The 14,811-nt window shown below is 37.6% G+C and overlaps 1 protein-coding gene across 1 annotated transcript in view; it reads left to right on the top strand.

Moving 5' to 3' along the window:
* LOC126195200 (protein furry) overlaps positions 1–14,811 on the top strand; it is a 1,217,589-nt gene that overhangs the window by 742 nt on the left and 1,202,036 nt on the right. The window lies entirely within an intron of this gene.

The raw sequence follows: 14,811 nt of genomic DNA, 5'->3' as shown, positions 1-14,811 counted from the left end.
TTGTGTTACTTCTACAACATGTTAAACAACGATCGCACATGTGTAAAGTGGAGTCCACGTAATTCTAAACATAAACAGTGTGGCAGACATGACTTAGACAGGTCTCTTGAATGTTTCTGAAGGGGAAACAAAGAATGATTTAAATAGTATATATGAAAGTCAAAGCTTAAGTTAACTCACTATCTAGTGCTTAGTTTTAAGTTAATAAACGTCTACACTCTGTTGCAAAATGAAAGAGTCTTTATGGTTTATCTGAGATGGAACTTCCCATCAGTTTAATGTCATCAGGATATGTAAAAAAGCCACAATGACTAACAGAAGCCATGAAGTAATTAAGCACAGCTCAGTATGTTAAGGATAAAGGTGTGTTTGAAACTTGTCCCCCCCCCCCCCCCACACACACACACGTGGTGCCTGTCACCCTTTGGTGAGTTTAATGTTGTGAGACAGAAATTGCATTTGACACTTTTGCATAACAGTTCAGCAGCTGCTGATATGACAAATGGTAATAGGTGAAAAAGCTCTTGATACTAATTTTCATCTTTTAATACAAGTCTTTATAACAAAGGACAAAATGAAGAAGGTATCGAGTTTGTATGTTAATGAGAAGAATCATTAATGATTTTTATCCAAAAGTGCTTCATGTACACACAATCCAAAAAAGATGTTGACAGCAATTCGAAAACTAGGCCTTAAAATATGTGGTATGCTTACACACTTATGCTGTCTTTATGTATTACATGTTGTTAAGTGTTTTAAATGTCACATGTTTGTCAACAAAATATTTTAGCACATTATCGTTGAACATTTTGAAATTATTTTGTGCATGTCCACACAGACACATAAGTGCTGGAGAGCAGTAAATGCGTATTAACATTGCAACACTCACTAGTTTCTGAATTATTCATGTGTTTCTGTGAATGCTTCAGAGTAACTTCAGAGCAGCTGAAATGGAGCACTTTTCATATGTCTTCCATAACTACTTATTGAATGGTTTGCCCTAATATCTTACTGTAAGTGTTATTGGTGTGTGACCTGTTTGAACTACATATAGTCTTTGTTAATAAACCATTTGCTTTGACTGTCAGGGAAACTATTACCACTGTTTATGAAGTTACCCGTGTTCCTTTCTCCACAATAGCCTTTCTGTGCAACTGCCTTAATTTCTGCATAACTACTGAAACCTAAAATTCATGTGCACCTGCTTAATGGTCAGCATATAGCCACATTTCAAATTAATTTGTTGTTTGAATGTAAAATAACTCATTCCGATTCCGTAAGATTACAATTTATCTCACACACACACACACACACACACACACACACACACACACACACACACACACACACACACTGAGAGCAAATCTTCTGTAGCATCACACTTCAAAAGCTTGTATTCTCCTCTGATCTATACTGTTTATTATCTTTCTTTCACTTTAATTATAAGGCTATGCTGCAAAAAAATTCTTTTAGAGAAGACTTCCAAGCAACTGAACTTATATTTGATGTTAACAAGTTTTTCGTTCTTAGGAAAAAACTTTTCTTGGCTTTGCTAATCTTCATTTTATATTCCCATTATTTATACCACCATCACTGACCAAATAGCAAAGCTCATCTACTACTTTTAGTGGCTAATTTCCCCAGCATAACATATGACCAATTTTGACTATGTTCCATTAGGCCTACCCCAGTTTTACTTTTATTGCTGTTCATATTACAACACCTTCCAGACACTATCCACCATTTTAGTGTTCCAAGTCTTTTGCTGTCTGTCAGATTTGCATCACCATAACAAACTGTAAAGATCTGATTTCGTTTCCCTGAACATTAATTTGTTTTCCATGTTTCTCTTTAGTTTCCTCTACTCCTTGCTCTGTATTTACAGTACATACACATACACTAGAGTACATACAACCTTGATTCACTCCTTTTGCTGCTGCTACCCCTTGTTTATGTCCTCTTATAACTGCAACTGTGTTTTTGTACAAGTTGTAGATAAAATTTTGCTCCCTATATTTTATTCTTGATAACTCCAAAACTCCAATTACCGTATTCCGTGCAACATCACAAGAATCTTTTTCTAGATTTACAAATAGTGTAAATGTGAATTTTAAACAGTCAAAAGTCCAGGATGAAATAATAAAAAATCCAGGATGGAATAATAATATTGTACAAGGTGCATTCAAGTTCTAAGGCCTCCGATTTTTTTTCTAATTAACTACTCACCCAAAATCGATGAAACTGGCGTTACTTCTCGACGTAATTGCCCTGCAGACGTACACATTTTTCACAACGCTGATGCCATGATTTCATGGCAGCGGCGAAGGCTTCTTTAGGAGTCTGTTTTGACCACTGGAAAATCGCTGAGGCAATAGCAGCACGGCTGGTGAATGTGCAGCCACGGAGAGTGTCTTTCATTGTTGGAAAAAGCCAAAAGTCACTAGGAGCCAGGTCAGGTGAGTATGGAGCATGAGGAATCACTTCAAAGTTGTTATCACAAAGAAACTGTTGCGTAACGTTAGCTCGATGTGCGGGTGCGTTGTCTTGGTGAAACAGCATACGCGCAGCCCTTCTCGGACGTTTTTGTTGCAGTGCAGGAAGGAATTTGTTCTTCAAAACATTTTCGTAGGATGCACCTGTTACCGTAGTGCCCTTCGGAACGCAATGGGTAAGGATTACGCCCTCGCTGTCCCAGAACATGGACACCATCATTTTTTCAGCACTGGCGGTTACCCGAAATTCTTTTGGTGGCGGTGAATCTGTGTGCTTCCATTGAGCTGACTGGCGCTTTGTTTCTGGATTGAAAAATGGCATCCACGTCTCATCCATTGTCACAACCGACGAAAAGAAAATCCCATTCATGCTGTCGTTGCGCGTCAACATTGCTTGGCAACATGCCACACGGGCAGCCATGTGGTCGTCCGTCAGCATTCGTGGCACCCATCTGGATGACACTTTTCGCATTTTCAGGTCGTCATGCAGGATTGTGTGCACAGAACCCACAGAAATGCCAACTCTGGAGACGATCTGTTCAATAGTCATTCGGCGATCCCTGAAAACAATTCTCTCCACTTTCTCGATCATGTCATCAGACCGGCTTGTGCAAGCCGGAGGTTGTTTCGGTTTGTTGTCACACGATGTTCTGCCTTCATTAAACTGTCGCACCCACGAACGCACTTTCGACACATCCATAACTCCATCACCACATGCCTCCTTCAACTGTCGATGAATTTCAATTGGTTTCACACCACACAAATTGAGAAAACGAATGATTGCACGCTGTTCAAGTAAGGAAAACGTCACCATTTTAAGTATTTAAAACAGTTCTCATTCTCGTCACTGGCAGTAAAATTCGTCTGCCGTATGGTGCTGCCATCTCTGGGACGTATTGACAATGAACGCGGCCTCATTTTAAAACAATGCGCATGTTTCTATCTCTTTCCAGTCCGGAGAAAAAAAATCGGAGGCCTTAGAACTTGAATGCACCTCGTAAATGAGGATTTGTCTTTCTTGAGCCTACCTTCTAAGACAAATAATAGGGTCAGTATTGCTTATGTTCCAACATTTCCATAAAACTCAAATTGATGTCTCCCAGGTCCACTTCTGTCACACATTACATTCTCCTGTAGTGTCAGCCATAGCAAATAAAAATGAGCCCATAAGTCACAGTTGCATGTGAAGTTGATATTTATGATTTTCATGAACATCATCAACTTACAAAGGTTACTACTCACCACATGGATAAGGCATTGAGTTGCAGACAGCACAGTGAGAAAAAGTGTTCAGATATTAACGTTTTCGTACAGAGTTTTTCTTCTGCAGTAGAAAACACTTCAAGACAACTCTCACATATCCGCAAGGAAAGGGACCAATGTATGCAGAGAAAGAACACTCTTCCTACTATGTTGATGAACCCACCCCATCCCAGCCATGAATGCTACACAACATTTACATTTGCATTTTTTTAAAGTAAAAAGCCTCCACTCTTCTCTGAGAGTGCTGGATAGTTAAGTTTAAAAAGTTCTATTTCAAAATATATTTGTGACACTTAAATTTTTACTCTAAACATTTTTTCATATTAGGCCTCTATTACTTTCTCTGCTGATTACATATAAATTGTACTACTGAGGATGTTAATGGTTCAACCATCACTAACAACAAATATTAACATTGTATCTATGTAGTCATCTACAGAAAGTATTAAGAGGGTAATAGTGAAGTTACTCAAGAAAATGTGATGTTCATGAAGAGTCCAGGAAGAAATCACAACCACCACCCCCTGCAGTAGAAAACACACACACACACACACACACACACCACACACACACACACACACACAAAATTCACATACACATGGCCTTGTGTGTGTAACCCCTTACTATAGGGATTGGAATGAAGAGGTTAGAAATTGAATCATTTCTGATATGCTAATGAATACTTGACAGTTTAACAGCTGCTTATAATCTGCAATGAAAAATCAGTAAAATACTGAAGGTGCCCTCAATATTCTGGTAGTTTGTGAACCAGTTTTCTTCTAAGCCATTTACTTCACAACTATTGAATACTGATAGTGTGTTTGTTCTGAATGGCATTTAACACAGCCTTAATATTTAATGGAACAGGTACTTGTCCTCTGTTACAATGATTTTAACTAAAATAAGGAAGTACATCCAGCCATAAGGAAAAGAATCCTGTAAAAAATCACGTTCACAAATGCAGTATCAATGAGTGGCTTAAAAGACATAAGGTGGGATGTTTGAATCAAAGTTCAAATCATTATCCTAAAATACTGATCATCATATTTTTTTTCATTGAGCGTAGCAGTTTGAATCTAATCTTTCATCAAGTCCTGAAACAAAAGATGATTATGGTTAATCTTCACTCTGTTGTTATTAGTGATGGAGCACAAGGTCAATTGGACAGTGATGTGGAAGGAAGTATGTGTAGTGGTTTTCAGTGAAACTCACCAGACATTTGCTGTAAAAGATTTAGGGAACCAGAGATAATCTGAATCATTATTGTTTGATGGGAATTTGAACTGTTTCTCCCAGATACAATTACTTTGTGCTAAACATGGCACCATCTCATTTGTAATGTCTACTGCCTGTCTTGTGTTATGTAAATGAGATTACATTATTTCATTTTTACTGATAACCATACAATTTATCAGATCTGCATTTACATAACTCTGCAGTTCACAATTGAATCAGCCGAGCATTTGGCAGAGTGCTCATGGAGGCACTTTCAGACCATTCCTCTACCGTTTCTCTCAGATAGCATGTGGGGAAAAAAATAACACGTTAATATGAGGGTTGCTCAAAAAGTAATGCACCTCTTTTTTTTCTTCAACAATTCTTTATTGAACATAATGAGATTTACACACACTAATGAATGGTATTTTATCTGCACACCATATTTTTCCACGTAATCCCTCTCCCATTCTGTGGCCTTCCTTCAGCGTGAAACTAGGGCGTGTATGTCCTGTTGGTACCAATCCTTGTTTTGATGGTGGAGTGAGTGCTTCACTGTGTGAACCACCTCCTCATCGTCCTCCAAATGTCTTCCACGAGTGACATCCTTTAATGGCCCAAACAAGTGGAAGTTCCGAGGGCATTTTGAGTTTTTTAAATGTATTGACATATGCTACTGAATTTATGGTACTGCCTCTTGGCATCACACTAAGAGAATCACACTTTCACAGTCCCAGAACATGGGGATCACGACCTTACTGATGGAAGCAGTTTTTTTTTTTTTTTTTTTTTTTTTTTTTTTTTGAGGGGAGTGGGAATGGTGCCATTCCATCACCTATCATTTTGTTTCAGGCTCAAACTGGTTGAACCCAAGTTTCATCACATGTCACAATCCGGGACAAGAAGAACTCCCCCAAAGCTTCAGGGTGTTGCAGCAAATCAAGACAATGTTTCTTCTGTGCAATTTGTGATCTACTGTTTTACACTGTGGGACCCATCTTGCACACACTTTTGTACATCCAAGAGTGTGTATAATTGGTTCCACACCTCCCATGCTGATTGACAGATGCAGCATCAACTGCAGACTCGTAATGCATCTGTCCTCGTGAATGACAGCATCAGTTCGGTGCAACATGTCAGGTGTGATAGCCGTGAATGGTCTCGCAATTCATAGAGCTCCACCAAACCACCTTCTGCCCTCCATGACCATTGACTGACTACTTCTGTCAGCAGCAGACACTCCATAGACTTTGCACAAGTGTTTGTGAAAATTCCCCACATTTTCTTTCTCTGCAATGAGAAACTCAATAACAGCACATTGCTTGTAACATACATCGCCTACAAATGCCATTTTGAAACTTTCCTGCAGCTACACTATCTGTTGGAAGTGACAGAAACTTGACACACTCATTCAGGAGACTTCAAGTAATACATAAGTAATATTTCGCATTCATAGCATGGTTTTTGGCTGAGAAAAAAAAATGCGGTGCATTACTTTCTGGGTAACCCTCATATTTCCAGGCAAGCTGTGATTTTTCATATTTTATTGTGATGGCCATTTCTCCCTTATTATGATGGCCATTTCAGCAGAATGTTTTGACATCTGGTGGAGAAAAGTAGTGATTGAAATTTTGGTAAAAGATCTCACTACAATGAAAAAGCCTTTATTTTTGTAACTGCCACCCCAACTCATTTATCATACCTGTGACACACACTCCCCTATTTCACTATAATAGAAACGATCTATGCTTCTCTGATTTTCTTTTTTTATATTGTCTATACATATTATCTGTTAAGGATTCTGTACCCTGCAGCTATACTGCAGAAGAGGACGGGCAAGTGTAACATAGACAGTCCCTTTAGTAAATTTGTTACTTGTTCTAAGTGTTCTGCCAGTTAAACACAGTCTTCAATTTGGCTTCCCCATAGCAATTTTAATGCAATGGCTCCTGTGTAAATTGTTCACAGTTCAGGTTAAGAATATCAGCGGGCGTATAATACTTTGCTGGAGAACCTCAAATATAACTTTGGTTTCACTAGATGGCTTCCCATCAGTTTTCTGACTCAAATTCCGTTGTGTAACTGAGGTGAAACTCCATAGGCTTAGAGTTGGATTTAAGTCTGCTTGTGAGGAATGGTGTCCAGAGCCTTCTGGGAATGTAGCAATATAAAGTCAATTAAAGATCTCCTGTTAATTGAACTGTTTATTTCATGTGTATAAAGAGCCAGTTGTTTTTCAAGATAGTGTTTTTTCTCTGAATCTTTGCTGACGATGTGCCAGTATATTGTATTCTTCAAGATATTTTGTAACGTTGGAACACAGTATATATTCTAAAACCCTACTACAAAATGTTGTTACAGGTGATTTTTTTTCCCCCTTTATTCCCAGAACAAAGGAAAAGCCTGTATGAGGTTAGGTAACTGCGTTTTGAATATCAGAGGTGTTGACAAACACACAGTTGTGTAGTTAAGAAAAGTCACAGACTCAGTTTTTGGACAAAGTCATTTGTCAGAGGGCTCTGAGGACAAGACTGTTTTCTAGTAAAAGGACAACATACTGGTTTTTCTGTGAGGTGCCCTTATAGATCAGTGCAATTTTTCAACATTTTTCCAATGAATATATTTCATCCATGAAAAACAATTCTAGAAGGTGTCTTAAAATACCAAACTACAGCATCCATTACCTTTTCTTTTAACTCAAAATATTTTCAGCCACAAATTTCATTAGTTATGGGAGTAAGTCGTTGTTTGAAGATGTCAAGTTTTGAGGAAAGGGTGGATGTTCCAGCAATTTTTCCTTCACATCACGCAGTTCTCCTGTCGCGACAGGACTTTTGTCGCAGGTGCACTGTCCAGAAGATATAACTTTTTTGTACTTGACAATACAGGAATTTTATCTTTTTTTTTTCAATCTGTTTGGTTCAGAAAACTTTGGATGAATCCATTTTGCATCTGGAACACATTACCCATAATATCTTGGAAGTTTAAGTCAATTTTGTTATCTTTGATGCAAACTAGTTAGTTTCTACATGCTGCATTGGCTACTGTTTTATTTCTGGAGTGAAATAATAGAACCACATTTCATCTAAAGTAACATATCAGTGGAATGAGAAATTTCTTTTTATTGTTGCTCCAGTCAGCATTCAACAAATGTGACAGCCATCTATCACAAAGATTTTTCATAGTCAATTCTGTACATAAAATTTACTACACCTTTCATTTTGATGTGACTGAGGTGTCAGCAATTTCATTCTCTTTAATCATCAGTTTTCCAGAATCTTTCTTCCCGAATTATTGCTGACATGGATTGAGCATAAAAATATTCCCTCTTCCAGAAAGCTCTGAAAACTGTGTGAAGATGCAGTCAATGGTTCTTGCTTCAAATAGATATTTGTTGATAAAAATGGGATGACTTACGGGGACTGAAACTCTCTGTTTCAATGTCATATATTAATACAAATGTGCAGGGAACATACAGTGGTTACAGAGATAAACAGTTGTAAATGATTTTTGTGCACTTCCACTTAGTGGTTGAGTGTCGTGGGTCGATAGCTGTGCCATTCATTTGATAGGGGAAGGAAATCCAATAAGTACTTACAGCTTTTATGAAATTCATTAGCTGTTAAATGTCATAAAAATTCTAAGTGCTTGGTGAACTTTCTATCAATATAAAAATGAATTCCATAGCTTCTGACCCCTTCCTCTGCTAGCAGCCAGTATGTGGAAATACACCAGCTTAAGTTTACCTTACCAGGTAAAGTGTCACCTTTATAAATGTCTTCATCACAAACTAAAATGAAATGGATATTGTGACAAGTCTACAATTTAATAAAAAATGTCAAAAGAAGAATATCATTCCTGATTATGGAAGCATAAAAGAAATTAAAACTTTGCTGGCAGTTAAAGCTAAAACAATGTCAGTGCTAATAAATTTCATAAAACATGCAGCTGCTTGGTGAATTTCCATCTTCTGTAAAATGTAAAATGCCTTTTTCTCTTTGTTGCAACACAAATTGTAGATACTCAGTATGTAATTTGATGGGAATTCACAAATTTGCTGAAACTTTTCAGAGAGGAACTGTTTTATACTTAGTACAGAGGCTCAGAAACTTAAATTTCAGATGTCTTGTGTATTAACTCTCAATCAATCAGTTACTCTTTAGCATCATTAAAATGGTTTAACTGTTCCAGTATAATAATAGGTATTATATGATTTACAAACCATGTAATAAATTCTTTTCTGAGACAGGAGACCACCAAAGACTCGATATCTGTGAAATATATATGACTTTTTGGAAATGTTAAGGAGTAGGCAATGTTTACAGCAGCCTGCATCACTTTATTTTCAAGCGAGGGAGAAAATTTAGTTTCTCAACTGGTACATTTTGTAATCATTATTTTAGGGAAATAATTTTGTAGTATCACAGGCTCCCGTTATAGCTGTGATTGTGCCACATTTTGTATCCATCTATGTATCCGTCAACTTCTGGATTGATTGCAAGCACTACTAGACATTTTAGATGTATTTTATTCCCAGAATTTGAGTAGAATCAGTATGTGTGTTTTGTTATATGTGCTTTTTCTTTGATCATATGGACTTCATATTGTTTATTATGCATTGCCAAACCACAAATTTATTTTATAACCACAGTAGTCTGATTTTGCATCTATTCCTATTCTTTGCCTTATTTCATAATCTATCACTTCATGCCATAATTTTTAAAAATAATAGAACATTTACTTATTTGTCCTGCCCCCTCTCCCAACACACAAAATGTGTTTTTATGTTCGTATTCAGTGCTCTGTCTCTACTCTAAACAATAGGTGGTTTTCTTAATCTTTTCATTGCCTGATTTACTTATAGGATTTTCCCTTATATCTTTAATTGCTTTTGTGTTTTTCTTCAAAATTTGCTTTCCAAAGTATCCATAAAAACCCATGTATGCACAAATCAAGTGTTACGTGATGAGACAAGTGATGCATGTGTTAAAATTTGGTTGTTTCATGTTATGAGACCAGATGAGGTGGTACATTGGTAAAGTACTATACTCACATTCAGGAAGACAATGGTTCAAATACTCATCCAACCATCCAGATTAGATGCTCTCTAATTTCCATAAATCACCTAAGATGGAATCTGGGATGCTTCCATTGAAAGGACATGACTGATCTCATTCCTCATCCTTCCCCAGTCAGAACTTGCGTTCTGTTTCTCATGACTTTATTCTAGATGGGACGTTAAAACCTAATCTTCCTTTGTATATTTTGTAAGGAAATGTTTTAGACTGAACATCAATATTAACCATGTATGTTTAATGAGAAGCGGTAGTTTCTCGTGTTAATGTAAGATTTTATAAAAATAATGCACTTCTTATGAAAAGGACCAATAACGTGAACTCTCTTGAAATCAAGCAGTAGCTCCTTTTACTATCAGTAGACATCTGTTTCTAAAGAAAATTGTTTCACGCATCTATTACGTGATGTACTTGCATTTCTGCCATTAGAAATTTTTATGCATTATCTCCTTGAAAGTTTTTGATGTGCATTTAAACTTGTCAGCTAATTTATGTATTACTGTTTTTTGAGAATGTGTTCTGCAAGCAGTACGGTATCCATTTACTCTTTTTTAATGTTATTATTTTTTGCAATTCTGTCTATAAAATCAATTTTTGTGGAAACCTGGCAGGTGTAACATAATGTCCTGTTTCTATCTCAAAAGAAAGACTGTTGCATAATGTTGCAATAATAATAATTTTAATGACTGTAATACCAACATTTTCTCGATATCCTATGGCCATTATTTGTGTTAATAGCCAGCACTTGTTTTACAAGGCTAGTAGAGAGCAAGCAATGTGAACACATCTAATGTCTAAAAAATCTATCGTTGAGATGTCATATGAAGTAGTTAGAAAATAAGTCGTCTATGAAGAAATGTATAAGAAGTAATGTGCAAAGGGAATTTGAATAAAGATTTCCAGGAAACAAAAGAAGAAGAAGAAAGCAAGTGTTGTTTTCTCTTTTTCTGTATTCTGTTTCGTGTAGACATCACAACATATGACATGTAGCTGCAGTGAAGTTTTTCATCACAATATTTCAAATATTTTTCTTTCCAAAAACTTTCCAAAGAAATAACAATTTATACCAGTAAAAGTGTCATAACCTTATCAAAATATTTGATTGCAATATAAATCTATGTATTAATTATACTGTATGCTACCAGCCAAGAAGGTGAAATAGTGAGATATTTTGCAGCTAGGATTCAATAACTTGTAACAGTATGTGTAGCTAACAGATTGGAAAATTGTTGTTTTAGATATGATTAAACAATGAAACAGGTCATCTCTTCAGATCAGAACTTTAAGTTTCATGTATCAGTATTTGAGAATAAAGACACACCATAACTATGATAACAACAAATTAAAACTTTATGCAAGACCAAGACTCACACCCAACTCCTACCTGTCATAAATAGGGCTGGAACTAGTTGACCCATACAAGCACACCATGGAAACAAGCTTGAAGCTTCAACATGTCGCTGCCTGCTGTTTTATTTCTAATCCCCACAAGTTCTCCTAACATGCTGACTGCCAGTTACAGAGAAATATGGTGCTATCCATAGAGTTATTTAATTGCAGCCTTAAAGTTGTAATTGTCATTATTCTTCTGTTGGTGGAGTTTATACCGTTTTATGATTTCTGATCATTTCAAGCTGTGTGCCAGATAAGGAGTCAAACTCCTCATGACTGTGGAGTGCTACCACACTCAAGCACACAACTTAGATACATCATAAATGGTCAAAATAGCATAGATTCCAACCAGAGCAGATGAATGTCATCCTTATTGTGAAATAACAACAATGTAGGAAAAGATAGATTGCGTCTTACTGTAAATAAGACACGTCAAGTTGCAGACAGGCACGATTAAAAGAAACTCACACATAGCTTTTGGCCACTGTCTTCGACAGTAAAGAGAGACACACAAGCAGGCACACCTCACACACACACAACTGCCAACTCCAGCATCTCGGGCCAAAATGCAACATAATATGGGTTTCAAGCAGCAATCTGGATGTGGTGGGGAAGTGGAAGGGATAGTAGTGTACAGGTGGGGAGAGAGATGAACACTGTCTGGTGGAGTGTGCAAGGACTAGACTGCCAACAGGTGCAGTGTCAGGGGGTTGTGGGGCAGGGAGGTGGGGGAAAAAGAAACAAACAAGGAGGGCACGGCTGACTTCCTTCCCCATCCTTCCCTAATACAATGAGACCGATGAACTCACTGTTAGATCTCCTCCCCCAAAACACCCCCCCCCCTCCCCTCCCTCATCCCTTCCCCTTCGTCACCCCATCCAGATTGCTGCTTGCATCCCTCGTGATGTTGCATTCTGATTCTGGCCCGAGATGCTGGAGTTGGCGGTCATGTGTGCGTGAGGTGTGCTTGCTTAGGTGTGGTGCATGCATACACGCATGCACTCCTGTGTGTGTGTGTGTGTGTGTGTGTGTGTGTGTGTGTGTGTGTGTGTGTGTGTGTGTGTGTGTGTGACCTTACTGACGAAGGCTGTGGCCAAAAGATATATATAAGTGTCTTTTAATCGTGCCTGTTTGCAATTTGACATGTCTTCTTTACATAAGTAGCAATATATCTTTTCCTACATTGTTGATATTCGTACCTGGAGTTTCTGTTGTTTGGTGTTGTGGAATAATTCACTTTTACGTTCTAGATGCATTGCAATGTGATGCAAATATGTTGAAATCAAGTCTTTACTATTAAAATGAGATCAGTGAGTTGGTATGAAGGAAATATGGGGTCTCAAACATAGGAAGAAAATATTTTTTCTGGCATTGACTTTTTAGTTTCAAAAATAGCTATCAGAATGATGATGACATCAGATGGTCTCTTTAAGTTTTTCTTCAATAGGACCAATGAGAAACACAACATGGGATCAATTTCATGAGCATAAAGCGTGCTTTCAATGTTTAATATAATTCTCATATTACTTGTGAAAATGATATTCTGTGATTATTAGATTTTTTTAATGCTTTTACTGTTTGAAGTACTTTCTAATTTCAAACTGACTCAAACAATACTCTAGGTATCGCTATTTTATTGACAAAGGAACTCCTCCTCATGTGTAGACTGTGGGTTTGAATTCACTGGGGAACTGAATGGAGAACTCAGCAAGGCTCTCCCATGGAACTGTAGGGTGTGCAAAACAAACAAGAGAATTGTTTAACAGGAGGAAAAGATTTGTGCCCTTCAGGCTGAACTAGATCATGCAAAATTTGAGCTAGATAGATTGAAGGAGGGATCATGGGATCTGGGCAAAGAGGACAAACAGTGGGCAAGGGGGGAACAGTTCTTCTACTTCATCTGCATTTGAGCTTACAGTATCGAACAAATTTGATTTGTTATTTGAATTAAGTAAGAGGGGAAGAGCCTCATCCACCTGTAGGTCCCAGTAGGGTGCAGCAGAGTTGCAGGTTCGTACCAAAAGCGATTAGGAAGAAATCAGTCTTGCTGCAAGGTAGTAGTCATGGGATTGGTGTAGGACAGATGGTACTGGATAAATTAGGAACAAGGTACCAGGTCACAAGTTTTGTGAAGCCGAGTGCTAGCTCAGCCACATGAGGGAGGACATAAGGAATTTGTGCAAAGGTTTTGGCAAAGAGGATCAGGTTACTGTAGTAGATGGAGCAGAGAACAGTCTGGCTGAGGACGGTAATTACAGTATTAGGGGTGACCTGGATGAAATATGTGTATCAGCTGTACACACAAATATGAGTTTTGTGGAGTTCCTGAAGTGCCATGATCAGCCCTGGGTGAACATGTGAACACTGGGTTGAGAAGCTGACTGAAAAGAAATCCTATATGAGCACAGTGTCTGTGCTACAGGTGGAGATGGGAATACACTAGACACGGCCTGCAAAGGGGAAGAGATAGGTTGGCTGAGCTTCTTGCAGATAATGAACTGGAGCGGAGGGGGGGGGGGGGGGGGAGGGGCACTATTACATAAAGCAAAATCCCTGTGATTACTGGTGTCAGAGATGTACCTTTTCTAGGATAGAATCGGAATTCAGGCACCCTGTTTTGAAAGAAGTCAGAATAACAGAAGAGCTCCACAAAATGCTTAAGAATGCACAGAATAGTAAGGTTAGCTTATTTCAGCAAAATATTAAGAGGATTGAGAAATAAGGCAGAAGAGCTTCTTGACTGTTCAGAAAATTAAGAGAGCTCTAAAAAGATAGAAAACCTATGCCTCTATGAGCACCACATTGTCACCGAGTTACGTAAGTTACAAGTAAAGTATTACTCTCTAGGAGCTTACTCGTGGAAACTAATATGGGAGGAGGAGTTACTACATATATCAAAACAGAACCCAAGTTCATAAACATTCAGACAAGTAGATTTTTTTAGTGACAGCTCATATAAGTGTGTGCTTCTCAGTTAATACTGAAAAATAGTTTACTTTTATTGTAACTGTATATAGATCCCCACTGGGAAATCTTGAACTGTTTATGAGGAATCTGGAATCCTTACTGTGCTATCTGTCAGACAACAGCAAGCATATTCTGTGGTTACTTTAATGTAGATTTTCGAAGGATTCTGATAGGAAAAATGATCTGGAAATCTTAATTGGAGCGTACAATTTGATCTTGGTAATTAACTTATCAACATGGTTGGATCTAATTGATAATGTTTTCTTTGGTGAAGTTCAGAACAAGAAAATATCTGTTTATCCAACAACAAATGCCCTCTTTTTATCATGATGCACAGTTAGTTAGGATCAATAATGTAGTGCCTTGCAATATGAATATTCCTCTGTCGAAATCAGTTAAAATAGTTA

Source organism: Schistocerca nitens, chromosome 1 (assembly GCF_023898315.1).
Source record: "Schistocerca nitens isolate TAMUIC-IGC-003100 chromosome 1, iqSchNite1.1, whole genome shotgun sequence".
Classification (NCBI taxonomy): domain Eukaryota; kingdom Metazoa; phylum Arthropoda; class Insecta; order Orthoptera; family Acrididae; genus Schistocerca; species Schistocerca nitens.
This window is presented reverse-complemented; position numbering and strand designations above follow the sequence as displayed.